The sequence below is a fragment of the Oxyura jamaicensis genome, chromosome 4 (assembly GCF_011077185.1).
Source record: "Oxyura jamaicensis isolate SHBP4307 breed ruddy duck chromosome 4, BPBGC_Ojam_1.0, whole genome shotgun sequence".
Taxonomy (NCBI): Eukaryota; Metazoa; Chordata; class Aves; order Anseriformes; family Anatidae; genus Oxyura; species Oxyura jamaicensis.
In genome coordinates this window covers 12452306-12473909 of record NC_048896.1, presented here as the reverse complement: position 1 = coordinate 12473909, position 21604 = coordinate 12452306, and the positions used below count along the sequence as shown (strand labels likewise).

Genomic DNA, 21604 nt, shown 5'->3' with positions numbered 1-21604 from the left:
GAGTAAGACCAGTGCCAAAATAACCCAAACCCTGCCAAAATGGCCTGCCCCCGGGTCTGCCCCAACGAGCCATCTCTCTGGTGCTCAGGAGGGGGCCACTAAGTCAGACAGTGACCCCAAACCTAGCCTCGGCACGGCAGCCACCGCCCACGGCAAGGGGCAGCAGCACGCGGCGGCCTGGCTGCGCCCTCCATTTTGTGGGGCCGTGCGATGCTGCAGCCGGGGTGGGAAGGGTGGCTCCCACAGCTCTACGGCCTGTGCGGTCTTACGTCCAGCTTGACCGTCCAGTGATATGAAAAAGCTACTTTTAAGTGACACAGATACATTCCTGGTTCCTAAGCAAGTGCCACTCCATTATGGGGTACAATTAGCTCTTACCCAGGCACCTTTCCTGGGAGAGGAACAGAGTACGCATTTTCATCCTGTTTCCAGTTCACCCACTGACAGACGTACGGGAAAAGTCTCTCGCAATGAAGTTGCGAGCCCACCTTGGTATAAATTTCCTTTTTGAGAAGTTTCTACCTTGTTTTATCGGAGACCAGTGTCTGTGCTGAGGAAAGCCTATAATGATTTTTCTCTTTTTCAGGCTTATTCTAGAATTGCATCTATTTTGGGGTTTTGTTTAGATCTGTTGCAGCTTTCATACCGTTGATCATGTTGTTTTTCTAACCCGCCCTGAACATCTGTTGGCTCTTTCTGAGGCTGCATAATCCTGTTTTTTTGTTGTTTTGTTTTGTTTTTTCTTTTTTGTGTGTATGCTTTTTTCCTCTTATGTATTCTACTGCTATCAGCTGGCTGGTTTTCTTGTTTTTATTTTCAACATAATCATATTTAATGTAGAAAAAAAAATTAAAAGCACAAATTCTCTGTGGCCTCAACAAATTCATACCTGACACTGCTTTTGTTTTATTCTGCTGTTTTGTTGGGTTTCATGTTTGTTTGGGCTTTTTTTTATTATTATTTTTTTCTTTTAAAATTGCATCAATGTAAAAAAATGCATCAATGTAAAAACTCTGCTCTCAGCAGATCTAAAGGTGGAGTGAGAAGACGATGAAGGATCTTGTTTTCTTAATGATAAAAATCAGTACGTATAAGAGATGCCAGGCTGGCAGCCCTGCAGAGAACAGAGCACACACCGTTTAACCACAACCCAGACGCACACACTCTCAGCAGGACCACTGCAAGCACTGAAAGGGGAAATAACAGTCAAACCTTGGCCTCCTCGCTGGGGCTGCCAGCGCGGGCGATAATTAGCGCCAAGCGTGGGGGTGGTTTTTGTGACGTTGACACTGGGAACTGTTTGGAGACTACAATTATTTTGCATAGCCTAACAAACAGTTATCAGATGGCAACGGCTTTTGGTCACTACTGGGCTGGACCGCATTCAAACCCGAAAGAGAAAGACACGTATCTCCTCAGCCAGCAAGTCTCCTTACCCAGTGATTATAAAACAAATAAGATTTGGAGGTTGACAAGAGTCCCTTTTAGCAGCATTTGGATTATAAAATTGCTCTGACTCACTGCAGCGCATTGCTCCCTCTTAATTAACAGGGCTGAACTTTGTACATGTCTAGACTTCCTCCTGCAGAATGGCAGAATTTGGCCTTCATGAATATCATTTGAAGTCATATTATTTACAGAGCTTTTATTCATTTCAGTCATTTGTTTCAAACATTTTCCACAAAAGGAAAAAAAGCACCAACTGCTGGGCTATTTAATCCAAACTTAACAGTTTAGATGTTTTATTCAGCATTTTAAAAAGGATTGTCTTAGGGAATTTTATGTGCTGCATTTCTAATGTTAACTTTACAGACTGTAAAGTGCCTTGGGATGCACTAACATTAAAGGCATTAAGGTATTGCACAATTTAACCAAGTGTGTATTGCACTAGAAAGAACCTTTTATGAAAGTGCATATATATAAAAAACATAGCAATGTTACTGTTTATTAAGAGAGACTCAGATTTATTTCTTCAAGCAAAATGTTTTTTCTCCTCCATTGGCAAAAATGACCCCTTTTGTAAATTAAAAAAATTCTATCACTTCTGGCATAAAATTGCTGAAATTTTACACCTTAGCTAAAATTTATTTTCCTACATAAAAGTTTAGTCTTTTAAAAGAAGATTGGGATTCATATTAAATCAAAACTATTTTTTTTTTTTTTTTTTTTTTTTTTTTTTAAGTAGACAGGCTTTATGATTTCTGTTTTGTGAGTGGCTTTTTTCCTACTAGTTATTGGACTGAACCAATTAACTATATTAACTAGCATGGGTACAAGATTTGATGTGTACAAAAAAAAGAATAAATCACACATTTTGATCCACATTTCCTATTACTATCAAAAAGTTGTATTTCAAATACAAGAAAAAGCTTGTACAGCTAAATCCCTTGACATGCCTTGAAATCACAGAGTAGGCTTGTACACCAATCACTTATGAGAGAGGATTTAATGTCAGTGGGTGAAGTTCACCACGGTGAGGAGGAACAGCTTTTACACAGACAGAGCAGCCTTATCAAGGACAGGTGGGGTACTGTATCAGGCTTTATCTCCACCTTTTAAATGGGAGGGTGGATTTGATCCTTTACCGCCTCCCTCCCCATATTCCACTTTTGTAGCACCAGTGTACTCGAGCTCTGCAGTCTCAATCCACAGACTACCACAGGTCCATTAAAAACATCAGTTGATTTTAACAGGCTACAGATAAAGCCCAAACATTGTGCCATGGATTTCAACTAGTAAGACTAAACACAAGATATAATTTTTTATGGAAAAATATATATTTATTATTCAAAAACAAAACAACAACAAAAAACACTACTGGAATCTCTGTCTCAGAGACATTAGAAGGAACAAATAACCACTTTGTAATGCTAGATCTATCTTTTAATTAAAATTACATTAAAAATAAAACATGGTGAAGGAAGTCAAAGAACAGTACTTCTACCAAGAAGGGAAGGATTAGTCGTCTTTGCATTCTCAGTATGAAATTTAATATGACATTCACAATACATACTCATAGCTCCGGATCTTTTTTTTGAATGATAGGAACGTTTTCTCAAAAGCTTTCAATTATAAAATAGCCCTCAAATTGTTTTGTTTCTGTAGGATATCTGCCTGTAATCCACAAATGTTTCTTACAAATACAACTGCAAGGATTCATTAGGCTTTTAAGTGAAAACTTTCAGATGATGGACCTGAAATCCAGTAATATTCCCCTGTTTAAAGAAATACAATAGACCTATGCCTTCCAATTACATTGGATCATAAAACTGAATTAAAAGAAGATACTTTTTTTTTTTTTAAATTAATTATGATTTTTAACTACCTCTCCCACCCTTCAATTACTACGGTATCTTCAGTTACACATTTATTGCATCTTGTTTTCACACAAGTTTTTTCCACCCAAGTTCAAAGTAAAATCAACCCACTGAACTTGATTTACATTTTTGCTGTAGACATCACGTACAAATGTAAATACAAGCCCTTATTAAACTCAGTGTTTTGCAAACTGTGTAACAACAGGATGGCAAGTCTCGGACTCCATGAATAGTGGTCTTGACTCCCAGATCTGATTTGAGCATCACTTTGAATATCACTGACTGAGACTGCAGCCACATATGGCACCGTTTACCACAGCCTCCCCTTGTGTTTATTTTGCACTGATCACTAGAACATTACAGCACAAAGTGTCGTGTTATCTCTGTATCTATCTCAATATCTATAACTACTTTCTCTTTTGTAAAAACTAGGACAGGGAGTTGTAGCCCTCAAAGATTACAGATACCCATCTTCCTAAGCCTGACTAAGCCTAAACACACAACAATTATAAGATGGTAAACAGCAGTAATTGTACACTAAATGTCTTTTTAAAGAGCCAAATGTGCACTTAAAGTTTAACTCCCACTCACTGCTGCTCTAGAACAAACAGTAAATTAGTGAATACAAAACTAAAAAATAAAAAAAATAAAAAACCCCCTGCAGCACACTCCTCAGGCAGGAAATAATTGAATTTTTTTTTTTTTTAAAAAAAAAACTAAAAAAAAAAAACTTTGTAGGCATAATGCAAGATAGCTTCAATAAAGCACTGCCTGTAGTAAAAGCATGAGATGATCTTGTAATCCAAAATAAAGTGTGACATCTGGTAATTACCATGCATTGACAGAAAAGGGAGCACCCAGAGAAACAGGCATCCTCACCCTGCAAATCAGTCCATTCTATTTTCTCAACAGACAGTTTATTACCTCACGTATTTTAAAACAGGGCTTTATTTGCACCTGTACGTCTCAGTACGGCACGGGCAGTTTCATGTCCGTTACAGGCAGCTAAGGCTTCCTCTTCTCACTGGAGCAGGTGGCACGCGCGGGGCACAAAGCACGGGGCTATTTTTGTCCCATGTGCACCAAAAATGGCTTTGGGGAATCGCTCCGGCCTCATTCAGCAGCAGGTTACTGAGAGTCCTGAAACTTCACACGAGACTCACGACAGGCTTGCCTTTTATTGGGCTGGGGGAGATGGTTTTGGGTGGGTTTTTTGAGGGAGAGTATCCAACAGCGGGAACGAATACAAAGGTGAGTCACTAGCAAGCATCCCTCAGCTTACAGTGGGCACCCAGAGCAGGAACAGCAGCGACCGAAATGCCCCTTTCTTTCTGAGCGGGGCCCAGAGGAGCAATCTCGGTGTGCCAAGGCCTCCTGATAGGCAGAGTGCACAGGTTTTCCAGCCTTACACGTGAACATTATGTTTATGGGAGGGAGGAGGGAGAAAAGAATTAAAACATTTTAAAAAGTAATAAAACGTGGCTGACGTCTGACAAAAGCTGATTGCTCCTGCAGCGTGCTGCAGCATGTGTTACGGTGTGACAGCTCTCCTGACAATTAGAATGAAGAGGTCGTGTGCACTAATAGCAATGCCTAATTATGGAATATATAAAACATACTATAAATATTCCAGCATTTCCAAAGAATGTGACATTTACCACCAGAGGTATCGTGTTTGGTTTTTGCATGTATGTTTCCACATCTACACTTACGATACTGCACATTTAAACACTTTCTGGAACTCGGGAAAACCAGCACCCGGGCAAAAAAGGAACACGAATATTGGTATTAATTTGCATGGGCATATGAAAAATATTTCTAAGACCTCTATGTACTTTGAAAAATCTTTAGGCGTGCCCTAAAATATCTCTAAAGTTACAAGTATATTACAGTATCCATTTTGCAAACGTGTAAAGTGATGCAGAGTGATTATCTACCCAAAAGCCCAGAGTGCTCTCTAACTGGAACTCCAGATCTAGTCGGTAGCCATCAGATTGCTTGTTGTTGCTATTTATTATCCAACGTTTACTACTTTAACAGCACCTGGAGACTAAACAGGTTAGGCCATACTACTCTGTGCCATGCAAGTATGTGACAAATGACTACGCAGGGATTATATCGCACTACAAAAGCTGTAAGAACTAATTAGCCTTGCATAAAGCATCACAGGACAGAGGAGAAGGGCAGAAGATATTGTGAAAAACTTAAACTCCTATAAATACGAACATTTTGAGTTCCCCCGAAAACAAAGGGTTAAAATATAGATGATTATTTTGTTTTAAAGCGTGCCTTTACTCTGAACAGAGCAGCTAGGTAAACCAGCACCTGTCAAGTCTATTAAACCATTCTCTATTTAACCAGAATTTACATTTAGTTCAGTCAATTAATATAAGCCTTATCAGGTTCATGATAATTAGTACACTTATTAGCAGCAGCAACAGCAGCAGAAATAGTGTCAAAAGAAGAGCTTTGTTGTAGTTCTGTTGTGACCACTAGAGACTCCTATCTGATCTCACCTGGTGATCTACTTGTACTGCCAAGGAGACCCACTTACTTTGCCCTTAAGCCAGACAAATTGCTGTGACAAGAAGCAGACTTAGGGTAGCTTCCATGTACAGATCACTCTAAGTACTTTACGGGTCTTGTGCTGATAAACTACTTGCTTTGCCAATTTCGTTTGGCTTATCCAGGGCTAAACTGTTTTACTTGCAGGGGAAGGATGGTGGTTTTTTTTATTTGGTTGGTTTCCCTTCCTTGTTGCTGTTTTATTTAAACCACGCATGTGCTGTAAGGTACATGCCGTTATAGTTAAGGGCTGTTGGGCCAAAAAACAATTTTTAATCAATAAGGAAAAAGAAATCCTCTTTTGCTTGCCTTTGCCCTATATATATTGTGCATGTGCGCATTAGCAATTGCCGAGTTTTTAAAGCAAGTGCTACACGGAGCAATCAATCAATAAGGGCACTTTGGGGCTGCTTTTTGTTGTTGGCGGTGGTTTTTCTTCTTTTTGTTTGGTTGTTGTGTTTTGTTTTTGTTTTTAAGTTAGTCTTTTAATGGAGTTAAGCAGCAGATACAATTTAAACTCTTCACACAGAAGATGCCCTCTAGCCTGTCAGCATAAACCAAGTGTTTTGACCAGAATTGTCAAATTCCAGGTAATTGTTTACACAAACACTTTTTCATTACTCTCTTGAGCTGCAAAGTCTTTGGGGTATAATTTACAATGCAGAAGTATTAAAAATATATATATAACAACTCAAAGCATATTTGCTGATTTTGTTCCCCAATTTGAACTAGCGTTTTCCTTCTCTCAAACTCAGAACCATTAAATCAAATCATAAGTCAAAATTACTTTGAGAATAAAGGCTAAAAGTTAAGAATCTTAGATGAAATTAACCACTGCTTCAACAATAAAGGGAGCATTCTGCTGTCCTTCAGTTATCACTGTTGTTAACTACCCAGCATTAGGTAAGAGCTGGAAAAAAAATGAAATACATAACTTGTACTACATGGCATATTATCCAGGCAGGTGACTTTAAAGTGATGTTAGAGATGCTGTTAAAACCGAGTCAAATCAGAATTTTAGATTCCTAGGCTTTACAACATTCAAGACAGACTGCTAACAGTAGTTTGAGCTATCTGTTTTTGTAGAAGAAACTACAGAAACAGGGAAAATTTGCTACAAACCAGGCTGAATTATAGCAAGGGTATTTTCAGGCTACATTTTTAAGAGCATACTTGAAAGACTGACAGAGTAATCCAGAGTTCTGATTCTTCCTTGAATTCAAAACAATGAGATACTTAAGACTTTATTCACACACTGAGAGAGAGAAGAAAAAAAATAGAAGAGAGGAAAAAATGAGACTTACATGTTTTTAAGTGGAAGAAACACACATTTTCCATTTCAAGTGAGAACTTTAGCACTTTACTCCTGACATACAATGAAAAAAGTACTTGTATATAACCCAGCCATGCCAGCAGAGAAATGAATCTGAGGGCTGTGCAAGGATCTAAGAAAATCTGAATGGGCATATGGGAACAGCTCATTTTGCAAGACCTCCAAAACCAACCTACTGATAAACACCGGAGGGTGCCTGACTGCCTGCACACTCACATGCCTATTTGTTGTTGTTATTCTTATTCATTACTGAGTCATTATTATTATTTAAGCACCGACAATGCACTCGTGAACCAGAACAGATGCAAAATATCCTGTGCTAATGAGAAAATCAAAGCCTTTCTTATATTAGCAATTTCATATTATAGGATCTCTTTATTTTTGCCAATAAAGCACAACAGTAATTAATACAGCAATATTTTCTTATTGTTCACAATGAGTAAAGCAAGTAAAACTGCTCAGATTCTGCTTTGGCTCTGCCCCCTACCAGCACAAAATACAATAAATACTATTGAAGAATTCCTATTAAGACAAACAGCTGCCAAATAAAATACAACAAAAATCTCCCATAAAAGGCTGCTGTCTATTTATTCAGAGATAGAGTCAGGACTGCTCACAGAAATCAGTGCGGCACTGTTCTTCATATTTAAATACTTGTGCTGCATCTCACAGGGATAAAGAGGATAATTTGTTAGCTGCCCACGGGAAGGGAGCCCTGGTCTGCAGTGTGTTACAGAGCTGTGGCTCCAGCACCAGCTCACCTTCCTGAGCAGCACCTGGAACCAACCGTACATCACAACCGTACGAGCTTTCCACCCCTGAACTTACGCTGCTACACATACAGGGAGACTGACAAATGCTTCCATCTTTAACTAGCTGCCCACAGACATGATGCCAGGCTGGGGCATCTTCCCATAGTCGCGACGGATGGCTGCTCCAGGCTGACCCCTCTGCCAGGCCGGGGCTGCAGGGGAGGCTCTGGGATCCCCATGCTGCTGACCCCAGCGCCACCAGAGCACACCGGAGCTTCACCCACTTCTTTTCAATCACCCATTTAAAAGCAGGGCCAGGGATGTTAGAGTGGTCTGCTGCATGTAGGTGAACCTGCTGCGCAGGATACTCCAATTTAGCTGAGAAAGAGAGCACTGTTCATTTGGTGACAGCAAGCAAGCCCATTCACACTCCTTACATTTGGCCCCAAAACCTACAGCCGAGGGTGTACCTCCACCTCAGCAAATATTTTGGTCCTTTCTAGGAGCGTTTTGTGTCATGCCAATGTACTTACTCATGACCAAAACCACTTCTGCGACAAGGAAAGCTTCCCCTCCCCCCACCTGCCCCCCAATTTTGGTAATTACAACATTTAAGCAAAAAATGACTCAGCTGGGACTGCACGGACCCGTTGGGGAGCACGCCCGTGTCTCAGCAAACAGGCGGCTGGAAGCAGAGAACTACTAGTCGTCGTTCCTCCTCAGACGAAGCGGGCTGATGAACTGCGTGTGACTTTTAAAGCCTTGCTAATGAAGCCTCCCTGGGATCAGACAGGCCCTACCCTGTACCGAGCACCAAAGGGGTGTGATGCTGTCCTGATGCTGCAGCAATGCCAGGCACAGCCCGATGCAAACCTCCCTGCCTGCCTGGGCCGCTGCAACCCCGGCCTCTGCACCCAGAGCTTGTAAGCGGCTCCCTGCCCCACAGAAGAGGCTGATCTTGCACACGTTCCATATCAAAACACTCCTCCTGATCCAAAGTGCGTGGGAAAAGGAGCCAGGACTGAAAAGCCAGAGCCAGTAAAACCGCATCGCACATCAACAAATGAAAATGTGAATGAAGAAGTTTCATCCTCAGGAAGTCCTCAGAAGGGAGAACTGAGATCTTCAGAATCTGCGTTTCTGACTAAAAAGGCAACTCAAATAGCTGGATACTACCTCTCTTCTCAGCGCCAGAAACCAAGAGAACCTCGCATTCAGAAGAACCCAATCTGGTCCTAACCACTATATAGGATTAAATAAAAAAAAGGCAAGAACCTTAAATACAAAGAAAACATCCATGAAAAGATAATTTGCTCTCACTTCAAAGGTCTACATGAAAACAACACTCAGTCGTAACAGCAGCATCCTGTTAATGACACACACTTAAACAAAATGAACAAAATGTACTAACAGTAAGCTGACATTCTGGCAACAGCAGGTTAAAAAAAAAAAAAAGCCTAAATTTATAATTTTGCATTCAATATTTAGTTTAACAAAACCAAGAACCAATGCACGTAAGTTAGGAGAATGTTTAAAAAACACGAGCACCGTGACAGATGAATGACAGCTGGACAGTTTGATCACAACTGACGATTCGCATTTAAGCTCACATAGGAATCCCCAACCTTTATGTCCTCTTCAGTCGGCCCGAAGTCAACAAGCACTTACCATTCAGCACATACTTGCATCCACCGACGTAGGCACGCTCACAGTAAAGTACCACACGTACTTAAATACCTTGCTGGATCAGGCAGTGCACACGTGTGACCATGCCACTAAAAACCAACCTTTTTCAAATTTTTGACAGAGTCACCCCTTGCCCCCCCATTTGTTCTCTTCTGGGTACTATTTTTTTTGTCACAACATTTATAACCCCTGGTATTGCCCCCCTAAATTGAAAGCTGTGACGCAGTCTTAACCACAACTTTGAAAACATGCTGACATTATAATATACAAACATGTACAAAAGATATACACACTCAGACCCACTAGGGGATAAAACAGACTGGAAGGAAATGAGGAACTTTATGTTACTGTCTTTTCTAATGAGATAGAAAGTGGCAGATGTAAAGATTTCATTCAGCCGACAATCTCTTTTATGATATGAATAAACTACTAAAACAGATTTAATCCTTTATAAAATCAGATTATAAGAAGCAGACAAAATCACAACTTTATTCAATACGCCATTTTATCCAGTGTGACTAATGCATTATTTGTATGAAGTTAAAGTGCAGCGTTGGAAAGCTATGAAATAAATCAAATGCTCTACTTTATGTAATCTTAACAGACAGATCCCATTAGGATTCTACTATGCATAGCTGTTGGTTAAAATCATTGACCAGTAGTATCCTTACAAATTAATCAACTGAGGTAATGCTGGCTTGGCTGTCATCGTTTGCTGCTAATCTACATTTAGAATTCACTTCAACTTTTCAAGCCCTTTGGAAAAGGTTTATCAATTCTCTCGCCCTCGCTTCAGACATCTACCTCACCACTAATTGTTTACAGAAGACCCGAGACAATGGAACTGTATCATTTATGTCCTTTTTCTTCCCGCAGACATTAGAGCGTATATTGACACTGGGTTATAATTAGTTAGAAAGATGTTAAATCTTAACCAAACATTCTAGTCTGCCTCCATTTTTTGATGAGACCTTTTATCGTTGAAGTTGAATTTGAAGGCAAACTGTATGAGTTTACACAAGTGCGAGTCATTACAAAATCTACAATACCCCTTACCTGGTTGACATGCAGCTAGCAGAATATTCCTGGTTATGGATACACAGGAGGAAAAAAGCATTTTGGCTATCAGGTTATTTGTGGAGCTCTAATGTGTTTTCAAATATACAATTGTGTTACGCCTATGTATTTTATATAGTTTCTAGACATGTTTGTTAGATGTCTGCTTGTCATGTACTACAAGTTTCATGAGCAGTCTACAACCAAGCAAAATCCTCATACAACAGCTTGTCTTGGGTAATGGGGTAAGAGCCAGGCAGAATGAAGTGGCAGAAAAGTGTATTATTTATTATCCTGACAGGGATAACACCTAGTCATGGTCTACGATCCAAGCATGTTCAATGTCCTGCAGACAGGACCAGATCCTTCTGAAGGAGCAAACAGGTGTTTTCTTACACAAATACTGAGAACCTCTATAATGATTTTGCTCCCTTATCTATGACCCCTTTGTGTGCACATTAAAGAACAGCCAGTTCGGGCAAGGGCTCTTTGAAGAGAGAAGGAAAGACTGGGCAGTAGCAGTAATATTGCCAGAGATTGCATAATGCTTCTGGAGCTCTACCAGAGAGTAGGTAAAGGTCATCTCCTCGTCTTCTCCAGAAATGGAGTGAGAAAGCAAAGGAAGCTCTGGTCAAGTATGTTTCAGAGTTTAGTAAATAAATGAAAAACATCAGCTAGGAGCAGTGGCCTTCAGCTCAGCCCCCTAGCACAACTTTTCTGGCCCACAGACAATTATCAAAGCCTTGAGGGCAATAATTCTATATATGTATGCTACTATTAATCTCCCTAAATTGCCTTAAAACTATATATACAATTTCATCAACATGCTTGAAAAGTCCATCGTTCAGAACCAACTTCTACCTTTAATCTATTAAAATACATATGTGCAAATACCTCCTGCTTGTCTGGGACATAAAAATGTAGACCACCAATTGTTTTTGCTATTTTCCCTTGAGCGTTGAAAGAAAGGACCTTTGAACAACCTATGGTGAATAAAATCTTGCCTCTGTATTTTTGTTTAAACATCACAAAGATGTACTCTTCCTAGTGCTTGCTAAAAACAATGCAGTAATTTGTATCCCCAAGTGGTATAAATAGAAAATATGTTCAGTCTAATAACATATGTGAAGAAAACTCATGCCCAGGGTTAACCAACAAAGCAGCGGTCCACTAGAAACAAAGACAGCTGGCTCAAAGAGCAACAATGCCGCTGAAAAAGTGTGGCTGTCCTATTCAGTCAAGCATCCAAGACTTGACGTTTACTTAAGCTACAGCTGCATATACAAAGCTTTGCTATAAGACCCAGAAAATGACAAGTCTTCTGGACTAACAAGACTCTTCCATCTCCAGGAGGTCCATGGCCCTCACTGAGCAGCTCAGAGCAGGGAAAATTATATCAAATATGCACACTGTAAATATATGGCACATTCTTTGGTCTTCAGAATAGTTCCTCTGCTTTGATTTCCATTCCTTGATATGCTCTGCCCAAATCCTCCTGTTTCTCTTTATGGGCTTGCCTTTCCCCTACTAATATATCTGCCTAGGTTCCTGTCTTGCTCTATCATCATAAACATTCATAAACATTAAGGGACTTAACCTCATCACACCCCTGCGGAATAGGAAAATATACCCATCGGAGTGGGCAAGCAGTGAACTGGAACCCAGCTGACAGCATCCTGACCAATGCAGAGCCCTTCAGCAAGGCACTTCTCTCAGCCCAATTTCCCCAGGTATAAAAAAAAAAAAAAGGGGGGGGGGGGATGGAGACAAGAGGGGGAGGGTAATGATACTGACTTCTCTGCAAAATGCCTCAGACTACCAGTAAAATTCTGAGATGCTATTCTTCTCTCCTTACAAAAATAGGTAAAGTATTTAGAGAGATATAAATCAAGTCTTCATGAAAGGTCTGTGGCCAGAAATCTCACGCTATTTTTCTAAGCATATCTGATACCATCAGCGCAAAAGTTGTATCCAGAACAGATCTCAACGCATAAGCTATGCCATAGACAATCTGCATCAACATCATTTGCTCTACTTGTAGGTAATGCACTGCAAGCAAGCTTATGGAGGACTACGTATGCTACAGTGAAGTTCAGAGTACAGAAAGTTGCAAAAAAGTTCCCAGCTGATCCCCAAGAAGATGAAAAAATGAACACAAACATTAGATACAGGTAATTGCACTTGGCCTCTTGCTTTCCACTTGAACAACAACAGCAGAAAAACACAATTTACCAAATATCACTGCCCTGTTTTGACAGACACCACAACTTTCCAAAGGCAGTGGCAGAGCGGGTAAGAGGATCCATGTTCCACTCCGAAGTGTATATTCACCTCAATTAAGCAAACTTAAAAAGAATGACAATAATTCTGCCAAGTGTTACCAAAAAAACACAACGCAACTTATCTCCTGCTCCGAGCAACCGCCACCCTCAGCCACTGGTCACCGCCTCCATCCACCTATCGCTCTTCAAAGGCTTGGGGAAGACAAATGGGCCTTCCAGTGTGCAGCGAAGCAGAAAGCCATGAAAATCAAAGGGCTGCTTTTTGAGTAAATATGAGCTCCAAAGCCATTGTCCTTTCCCACAGAGGAGATCTATGAAAATGCTTACTATAGCATATGCACAGTATTCTTTACAGCTCTGCCTCCCTGCTGACCACCAGCCCCAGGGCCCAGTCCGCTTCCCATTACAATCAGCTCCACCACACCCACTGACTTGTATTGGAATTCTTTCAGGAACCCTAACTAATGAGTTTTTAAACACTTGTAGACAGGGAAGATAATTCCTCATCATTATTCTTCATAGGAAACACCAGGAAGAATGTCATTCTATTGTTCTACAGGAAAGAAACTGGAAGAAAAATCACCCCCACATTCGAAAGAGCAGCCCGACGTTTTCATACGGAAACTGGCTACCCGAGCGATGGGTGCCTCAGGTGAGAATTCAGGACAGGGACCTAAAAAGCATGCAGCCCGCTGAAATTAAGCCCCCCGAAAACATCTCTCACAATGGCCTTTATGCAAAGAGGCCCACAATCAGCATGTATTTCTCCAAATCTTGGATACTACGTTCTCAAACATAAGCGTGGCTGCTGACAGCAGCACAGAAAGACTCACCTAAACACCGTATTCCTGTAGGATCTCAGTTTCGCTTGTAACATGAGACTAAAATAAATGGGAACTGGCAACCTTAATAACATTCTGTGTTTCCTGATTTTATATTTAAAGCTTTGCAAAGCTTTGTGTGTGCTTTCTCAACAAATAGCAGTGTATTTTTTCTTTTCCTCACAAGTGAAATCTTGACCTAAACCAATGATATGGAAAGAGGTGAAAAAAAATACCTAGACCTCCATGGTGGACTGTTACCCTCAGACCTACTAATGTTTTAAATGAAAAACATCGCATCTAGAAGACTTCTTAGCACAGATCACAAGTCACAGAAGTACCGCTTTTACCTGGTCTTACTTGTAGGTATCTATCATTCTGTCAGATGCTGATACCATCACCTATCAGAAGAGTTTACATTTGAGTGACCAGAATGAAAACTTTTAAACTCCAGCCAAATTCTGACCATAGTCCATGCAAAGTGCCATAATGAAGAAGCACTAGTCTCAGTAGTAAGATGTCTGCAGGTTTGAGCCCCAGGCACTGAAAGCAATGTAGTGCTACAGAATTTACTTATTTCACAACACCATGTACACCCACAGCAGTACAAAAATAGCGATTATAATACTTGTCAAAGGAACAACTGAGTGATTTTTAACTCGGTGCTCTATCTCGTTTTCTTCTTCTCTGGTTGTTCATACCCCACCCCATCAAAACATATAATTATGAGTGGGCTATTCACGTCTTACTATAACTGTAGCACCATGCAGCATCTGAGTCAGGAATCCATCTGAATTGCTGACTACAGCTCCTCGCTAAACAAGACTTACACACTACACATAGTAAATGGCATTCTCCCATTATCTATGTCACCTGCAATGAAAATCAGCTTCCAGTTCTGGCACCATCTCCAACTCTCCTTAAACCTCACCACCTCAGATCACCTGGAACGAGGACCCACCGATAATCTGCAGTAAATAGACGCAGATAGCTGCTGAGGTCACAAACAGAAAAGAAATTCAACAAGTATTCAATCCCCCAAAATAAAAAATAAAATCAATCAACTTGGTGGCTTGATTTGAACACATACATAAAACGTCATTAAAACATGATGTAAAGCTTTACAGAAGAGACTACTGACTAGACCTTTGTTTAACACTCATAATAATTTATGGTGTGGATCTGCTATGTAAGAGTTGAAAAACAGCCTCTTCATGATAGAAGAGCTTGTAATAGCTGGGAAGTTAACTGCAGGAGGTTTGGGTTTATTCCTTTACCTCAGCTCTCTAGTGCCATGTTATTTTTTCAGTACTACAAGCACAACCTCACAAACCCACTGGACCGACTGCACTTAAGGACAGCTTTGCTGAACCCAACGAGCAACTTGCAATTGTTTCCAAGTTTTTGCAAGGCCAGGCTCCAGTACAGAGTTTGTGAAAACAAACATCCCACGTTCGTTTCCCAAAATCTTCCCTCGCAAATGCAGACTGAACATCACATGCTCTTTGCCAAATAACTGTATCATTAGAAGGTAATCAAAATGGAGCTTAAAACCTTACTAATGTGTACATTCTCATCCTTCCTCTCCCTTTCTTCTGCTTTTTTTTTTTTTTTATCTGTACAGCTGTCCATTAGTCAGGAGCAACATACCTCCCAATATCTGTGATCAAAGCTATTAGAACAATTTAAATACTTTGATTACAAAGCATCAATACAAAGCATTCAGAAAGAACAACAGGGTGAAACACCTCTCTTCCTGAGTCACGGTCCTGACTTCCTGACTATTATTTTATGAGTGGTCCGGAAGGTTACACTAACTTGATATATTACTGGATTTACTGTCTTCTTTTTCAATTCTTAAGGAAGAATTTGTAACGTTGCAAAACCCAGAGTTGGGGCACGGTTTCAGTTCTCAGTGTTAATAGATGTTTGATGGTTTTATAAAATCTATTTTGTTAACAGCAACCAAGAGAAAAGTTCAGGCTTTTTTCATCCATTTTTCTTTTCTTTCTTTTCAAAGGAAAGGTAGTAAATTTGAATTAGAATGGTTCAGAATTGGACTCCGCAGTGTTGTTCACATGCATGGTATTAGGTGTGTGCAAAGTGCCTGCTGATCCTGGTCATTTGAGAGCTGCAGCACATTTCTGGAAGGCCGCCTTTGGGCCATAACAGGGTCAAGTCCAGCACCTGCTGAAATCCGCTGGGAGCACCTCCACTGACCTGGCTACTGGCTCAAACCCAAGCTGGAGGAACACGCAGGTACTTTATGGTATTGATTATATACATTTAATGAGCATCCAGGAGCCCACTCCTTCAAGTCCTCCAAACAAAGAAATTCCATTTTACATCCAACCTAAAGGCACCAGGGAAATACAGGGTGGGGTCTGTCTGTTTAGATGCTTACTCCACATTCTTCCAGGGCTCAGCGTGTAAGTTACTTCCTACAGCTCTTATAGAGAGAGTGCTTTAATATTTGTATTCTTTTTGGCTGTTCAGTCAATTGTACAATCGCATAAAACCACTGATAGAGCTCAGGCAAATGGATGCACGCTATACAGTCAAAAGTACCAGCAGTTTCCATCACCAAGTACAGGGAGAACTAGGGTTCAATCGTTAGCGAAACACTGCGCATTTGGGGAGCAGTTGAGAACCCAGTTCAATAAAACTTATCTTGAAATCAGCATTACTTCAATAAGGTTGCTTGTGTGCTTAAAACTGCATACCTGCGTATGGACCCTGCTACATTAACACCCAGTCTTAGATCCAATTTTGTCCCATCTCACACGATGGGAATTTTGTTCTTTACTTTGATAAAAAGAGAATTTGGGCCTCATAACAGAGATAGCGTGAGAACACTCCTTCCAAGAAGCTAGAGCATACTGTCCCAGGCTTCAGAAGTACAAAAAGACCAGTGGTGTCCACCACTTATTTTTTTTCAGAGATCGTTTAGTATATTTGACTTAACACATTACAGAATGTCACATTTCCCCTTTAAATATTTAGTTAAATTTTAGGTTGCAGTACAATCTTCTCAGATGCACAAAAGAAATAATTCTGCTTGGCTGAAGGACCTGCATCATAACATTATCTTTACTCAAAAACAAAATCCCAAACAATATAATTGGCATTCGTGTATAAAGTGCTTGAACGCTCTGAAGTCCTGCCTGGCTTTGGAATAGCTGAGCAGTATCTGAAGTATCTGCTCTCCATCCCAATTTGTATATTTCAGAAGTCATTAAATTGTTGAATGAATCATTAGAAAAACAATTCAAATGCTGTTAAACTGATTGTAATTTTGCCTCATAGGATAGATGTGAGCTTAATGTTTGCAAACGGCCAAATTCTTTTAAGATTTACACTCCATGGAGTTCAATATCAGCCAGGGAAGAATTACTAAATCAGGATGTACTTAAAGTACAGGTTTTGGCCCAAGAATATTTTTGGTCTTTCTCAGCTGCTTGTTTTGACAGCATCTAATCCCCCTCACCCACCCACCAGCAGCCACACAATCCATCCATTTACACTTTCAAAGCAAATTGAAAATGAAACGTTTTCAAATAATTACTCGGGGATGTCTGTAATACAAATCTAAAAAGTAACGCCAATTCAACTGTAATATTTCTTAAGGAGAAGAAAGGGAGGGGGGAAAAAACCCTTACAGAAATCCATTCAAAATGCAACTTCCTCCTGTACTAATGCTCTCACCACCACCCCCAAAAAGGAAAAGAAAAAAAAAAAAAGAGAAAAAAACCTCAATCTAAGTCCCCAAGAGCCTATCTACTCTATTTCACACATCCCCAACAGAAGCACAACATTGTTTCCACGTTCAGAAGACTTTTCATTTAGCAACCTATTACAGACCCTGGTGACAGAGTAGTAACTGAGGTCTTCTGCAGAGGCACAAGGCAAGGAGGGAAGGTGGCTGAGGGGCAGAATATCCAAGGCTGGAGCTCAAACAGTTCACCTTTGTCTGGAGAGCAGGATCCCCCCTCCAGACTGAGGGCTATGCTGGAAGCGTGCTGCTGGGGCATACAGTATGGTTTTGCATTCATACAGGAGGGGAACCTGGCCCACAGATGGCCTGTTCTCAGCTTTGTCAGCCACAAACAGACCTTTGAACTTTCTATTTATATAACAGTTTGGTGAGTTTAAGCCTCTTCCTGTATAACTGGCAGTTTGCTGGTTTTGCTCTAATTAGGCTACTTGTGATACATAATATAAAAAGAGAAGACGAGAGGCTTGCTTCTCTGCAGCGTGAACTCTTCGCTATCCCAACCGCAGAGCTACAGCGATGGTGTTACCTGCCGATTGCGTTGCCCTCTGCCAGGTTTTATTTTACATACCTCAACGTGCATTTTGCTGCTAAGTATTTTCTCGGCTTCCACTTTTTCAAAGATTGGAGGACTTAGAAAATATTAGTACCAACGGCGATAAATAAAACATAAACCATGAATCTCCCCACCCCTGTTTGCGTTACCGAAGAACCATACATTCTGGGTTGGTTGGTTTTTGTTGGGGTTTGCTGTTTCCCAGCTGCTGATTAATGGCACCACCTTACTCCGTAAGCAGGTTCAAATCTAGCCACACAGTCCCAGGACGCGTCAAGATTTCATTTACTTGGTTACCACAGACAAGCGTGGAAAGTGATTTAAAAGATGAAATTTGATTTTTAACAGCAAGTGGTCCCCTTGGTGCACACAGGCATTCAAGCTTTTCATTATATCCATCTCCCTTCCTTTCTCCCTCATAGAATGGCTCATATTAAATGCAAGCCCAGGTGAACATTCCTTATTCACCCAGGAATCTCAGCAGACTTCAGCTTTGGCCCTTTCAACCTAGACCAGAGTTTAGTTTCATTTAAATTGTTTTGTTTATACGGCTTTTTGAGTCTGGCAAAACATCCACTGAGATACTTAGTTTTGCATGTTTTGTCCAACTGCTACCATGTAAAAATTAAGAAGAAAAAAAAAAACATACTCTGAGCTACCCTCTCAACAACATTCTTGATGAAGGGTCACTGGAACACCTTGTTCTTGTACTGTTGCGATCCTAACATGGGAAACCAAAGGGCTGATTCCGCAGCTTCCACCAGGACAAAGCTCCCCCTAAGCATCCTGAATGCCCGGTGACAACTCCAGAAGACACGCTGTGGCAGCGCGCTGCAACTTTGGCAGTCCTGGCCAAAACACATCTCGAGAAGTGATGCAGAGAGGTACCTCTGGTGGACGGAAGAAAAAGGTGGTGTGGTTTTTCCCATCACCACAAAATGTGTGGGGAATCACTTCCTGATATGCACAGAAAGCATTACCTTTAAACCTTTACACTGGTTAAAAACCCCACGCAACTGTATATTTATATATATATATATCTATTTCTCAGGCTGTTTCTGCTGCACTTGTATACAGATAATACATACAAACACCCACACACGCTGTAGGCCTGAGCTTGCCTGCTTTGCGATTGCAGCACAGATTAACAGAAGTTTTGCGTTTGCCAGCAATGCAGAAGAGGGTCTCTCACTGCCTTATAACCACTCACGAGACGCGTTTTACAGAGGCCAGCTTACAGACAGTAGCGCCGAGGACAGTTGCAAACTAAGAGGCACAAATCTACACATCATGCTAACTACACTTCTTTGTAAATATCGTGGAGTAATCACACCACGCTGAATACACAGACAAAAATAAATACATTTGGATGGGTAAGCACGCGTATTTCTGGGTGTGCAGAGATGAGGCATGCACACATACGTCACGTTTATTTACACACATTTATGGACAGATGAGCTAAATTCATCTTTCCTTAAGCAATGTAATTACTTGCCTGAGATACATAAATCTTTATATGTACAATAAAATACATGTAATGCTTGCGTCTACATGTAGATTACGTTCCCCTATATTATATACATGTGCACATGCACATACTAATTGGATTATTAAAGGCTAAATCCAACTTGATCTCTGCAACAGTAATCCAACTGTGTCAGAGAGAGTTTGTGTGGATATCAGAACACTTTGAAACAGCCATGAAGTAAAACATGTTCTTGCCTCACAAATCCCAAACACACACACAAAATAAAACAAAAAAAAATCACCGTGAGAAATGAAGTGAATGGAAATTATGGAATGAGTGGCAATACGTTAATATTTTATGCAAAAACAGAGGCACAAGAGTTCCCTTCTTTCTGATGCACATCTCTAAATCCACATAAAACCATAGTCAAATGAAAGCAAGTTATTAAGCAAACATTAAAACTCAATACCTATAATGTGCTTAGTATTTGAACTACACCCACATATTGGGTTGTAACAGCTTCTATTAAATTAATGATGTTACCCACACTATAAATTAGGCAAATTGTATGCAAATATTATTTGAGTAGTTATATGGTGGTTATCAGTTGTGTGCAAAATAAATTAGTGTAGCAGAGTCAAGATAGTGTGGTAGAGGCGTAATATTTAATTGAGCACTAATTTTATTGTGATTATTACCTTTAAATAACAACAGCCCGGTTATTAAAAGAGGTAATATGATGGTATACGGAGAGCTGATAAAGCACACGCAGGATCCAAAACGCCTGCTTCCAGATTAATATTGATACAGCGTAATTTATGGTTCCAAGGATTTACTCCGAACTGCTGTAAAATAGGACGTGACAGGTATTTGGTTCTGATTATCTTGGATTTGCAACCATTGCTGCTACACTGTGGTTCGCAAAATGATAGTTATTAACTAAATATATGATCTTTTTCCTAGACGTACCTTTATATTACCAACAAAGTAAAGTAAAGCCTCTGCAAAACATGAGGTCCAAATGCACATGCACACACACGCAAAATCCGTGTGACATTTAGCGATTAGGATCACAAAGCAGCATTTTACTTTCTTTCTTTCTTGGCAAACTGCGCTCCAGCCCAAAACCATGTAACAAAGCAGTAACCAACCTCTGAATTTAACCATGCACAGTTGCAAAATTGTAACTGTGTTTCCTAAATTGAAAAGAACCAATAAAAACAGTCGTGAAGAATAATCATAATCTCATTAACCAGCCGGGAAAGTGCCTGAATACCTACCCCAGCACCAACTTTCCCAGCTACTTGTCACCCATCGAAATTCCTCAGCAGTGACTTCGGTAACAAGTTTACAATCTACTCAAACAGATGCACCGGCCCTTCCAAGGTGTGCACTTAGTTGCAGAGCAACATACGCCTAAAGCCCCACTCGATATAAAATTAAAAAAAAAAAAAAAAAAAAGAAAAGTAAGGAAGGAAAGATAGAAGGAAGAAAAAGGATGGGAAAAGGTAAAGAAGAAAGAGGCAGAGAAAGGAAGAGACCTGTTATGATATCACGGGGACTAAGCTTCCCACTTCCCAAACTAACTTCAATAACGCTTTCTCTCGAACGGGAAGCCCGCAAAACCAGCGACACCCAACCCCCGCCGGCGAGCAGGGCTGCAGCCGAAGTGTGCCACACGGCAAAACTCGGGCCGCCTTCCCCCCGCCGAGGGACTGCGGCCGCTGACAGCCGTAAATACACCGGGAGCGAAGCGGCGAGCCCGGGGAAAACATCGCCTCCCCACGCCGCTGCCCTCGGCGGCCGGGGGGGCGCCGCTGCCGCCGCTCTCCCCGCCAGCAGCCCGGCACATCCCGGCTCCCCCCTTCTCCCCCGGTAAGTTCGCCCTCCGGCGCGGTGCGGGGGCTCCCCGCCAGCCGCAGCGGGGCTGCCGGAGCCGGCGGGCGCAGCGCGGAGCCGCTCGGCGGCGGGCACCGGGCGCTTCGCCCCGCAACAA

At 41.0% G+C, this 21604-nt stretch overlaps 1 protein-coding gene across 3 annotated transcripts in view; it reads right to left on the bottom strand.

The window, feature by feature from the left end:
- AFF2 (AF4/FMR2 family member 2) overlaps positions 1-21604 on the bottom strand; it is a 366303-nt gene that overhangs the window by 314390 nt on the left and 30309 nt on the right. The window contains exon 1 of one of the 3 annotated variants that reach the window (XM_035326405.1): positions 20889-21032. The exons of the other annotated variants lie outside the window; for them this stretch is intronic. The gene's annotated coding sequence lies outside the window, so the exon portion shown is untranslated. Of the gene's footprint in view, positions 1-20888; positions 21033-21604 lie in introns of those variants that run through there. 3 annotated transcript variants of the gene reach the window in all.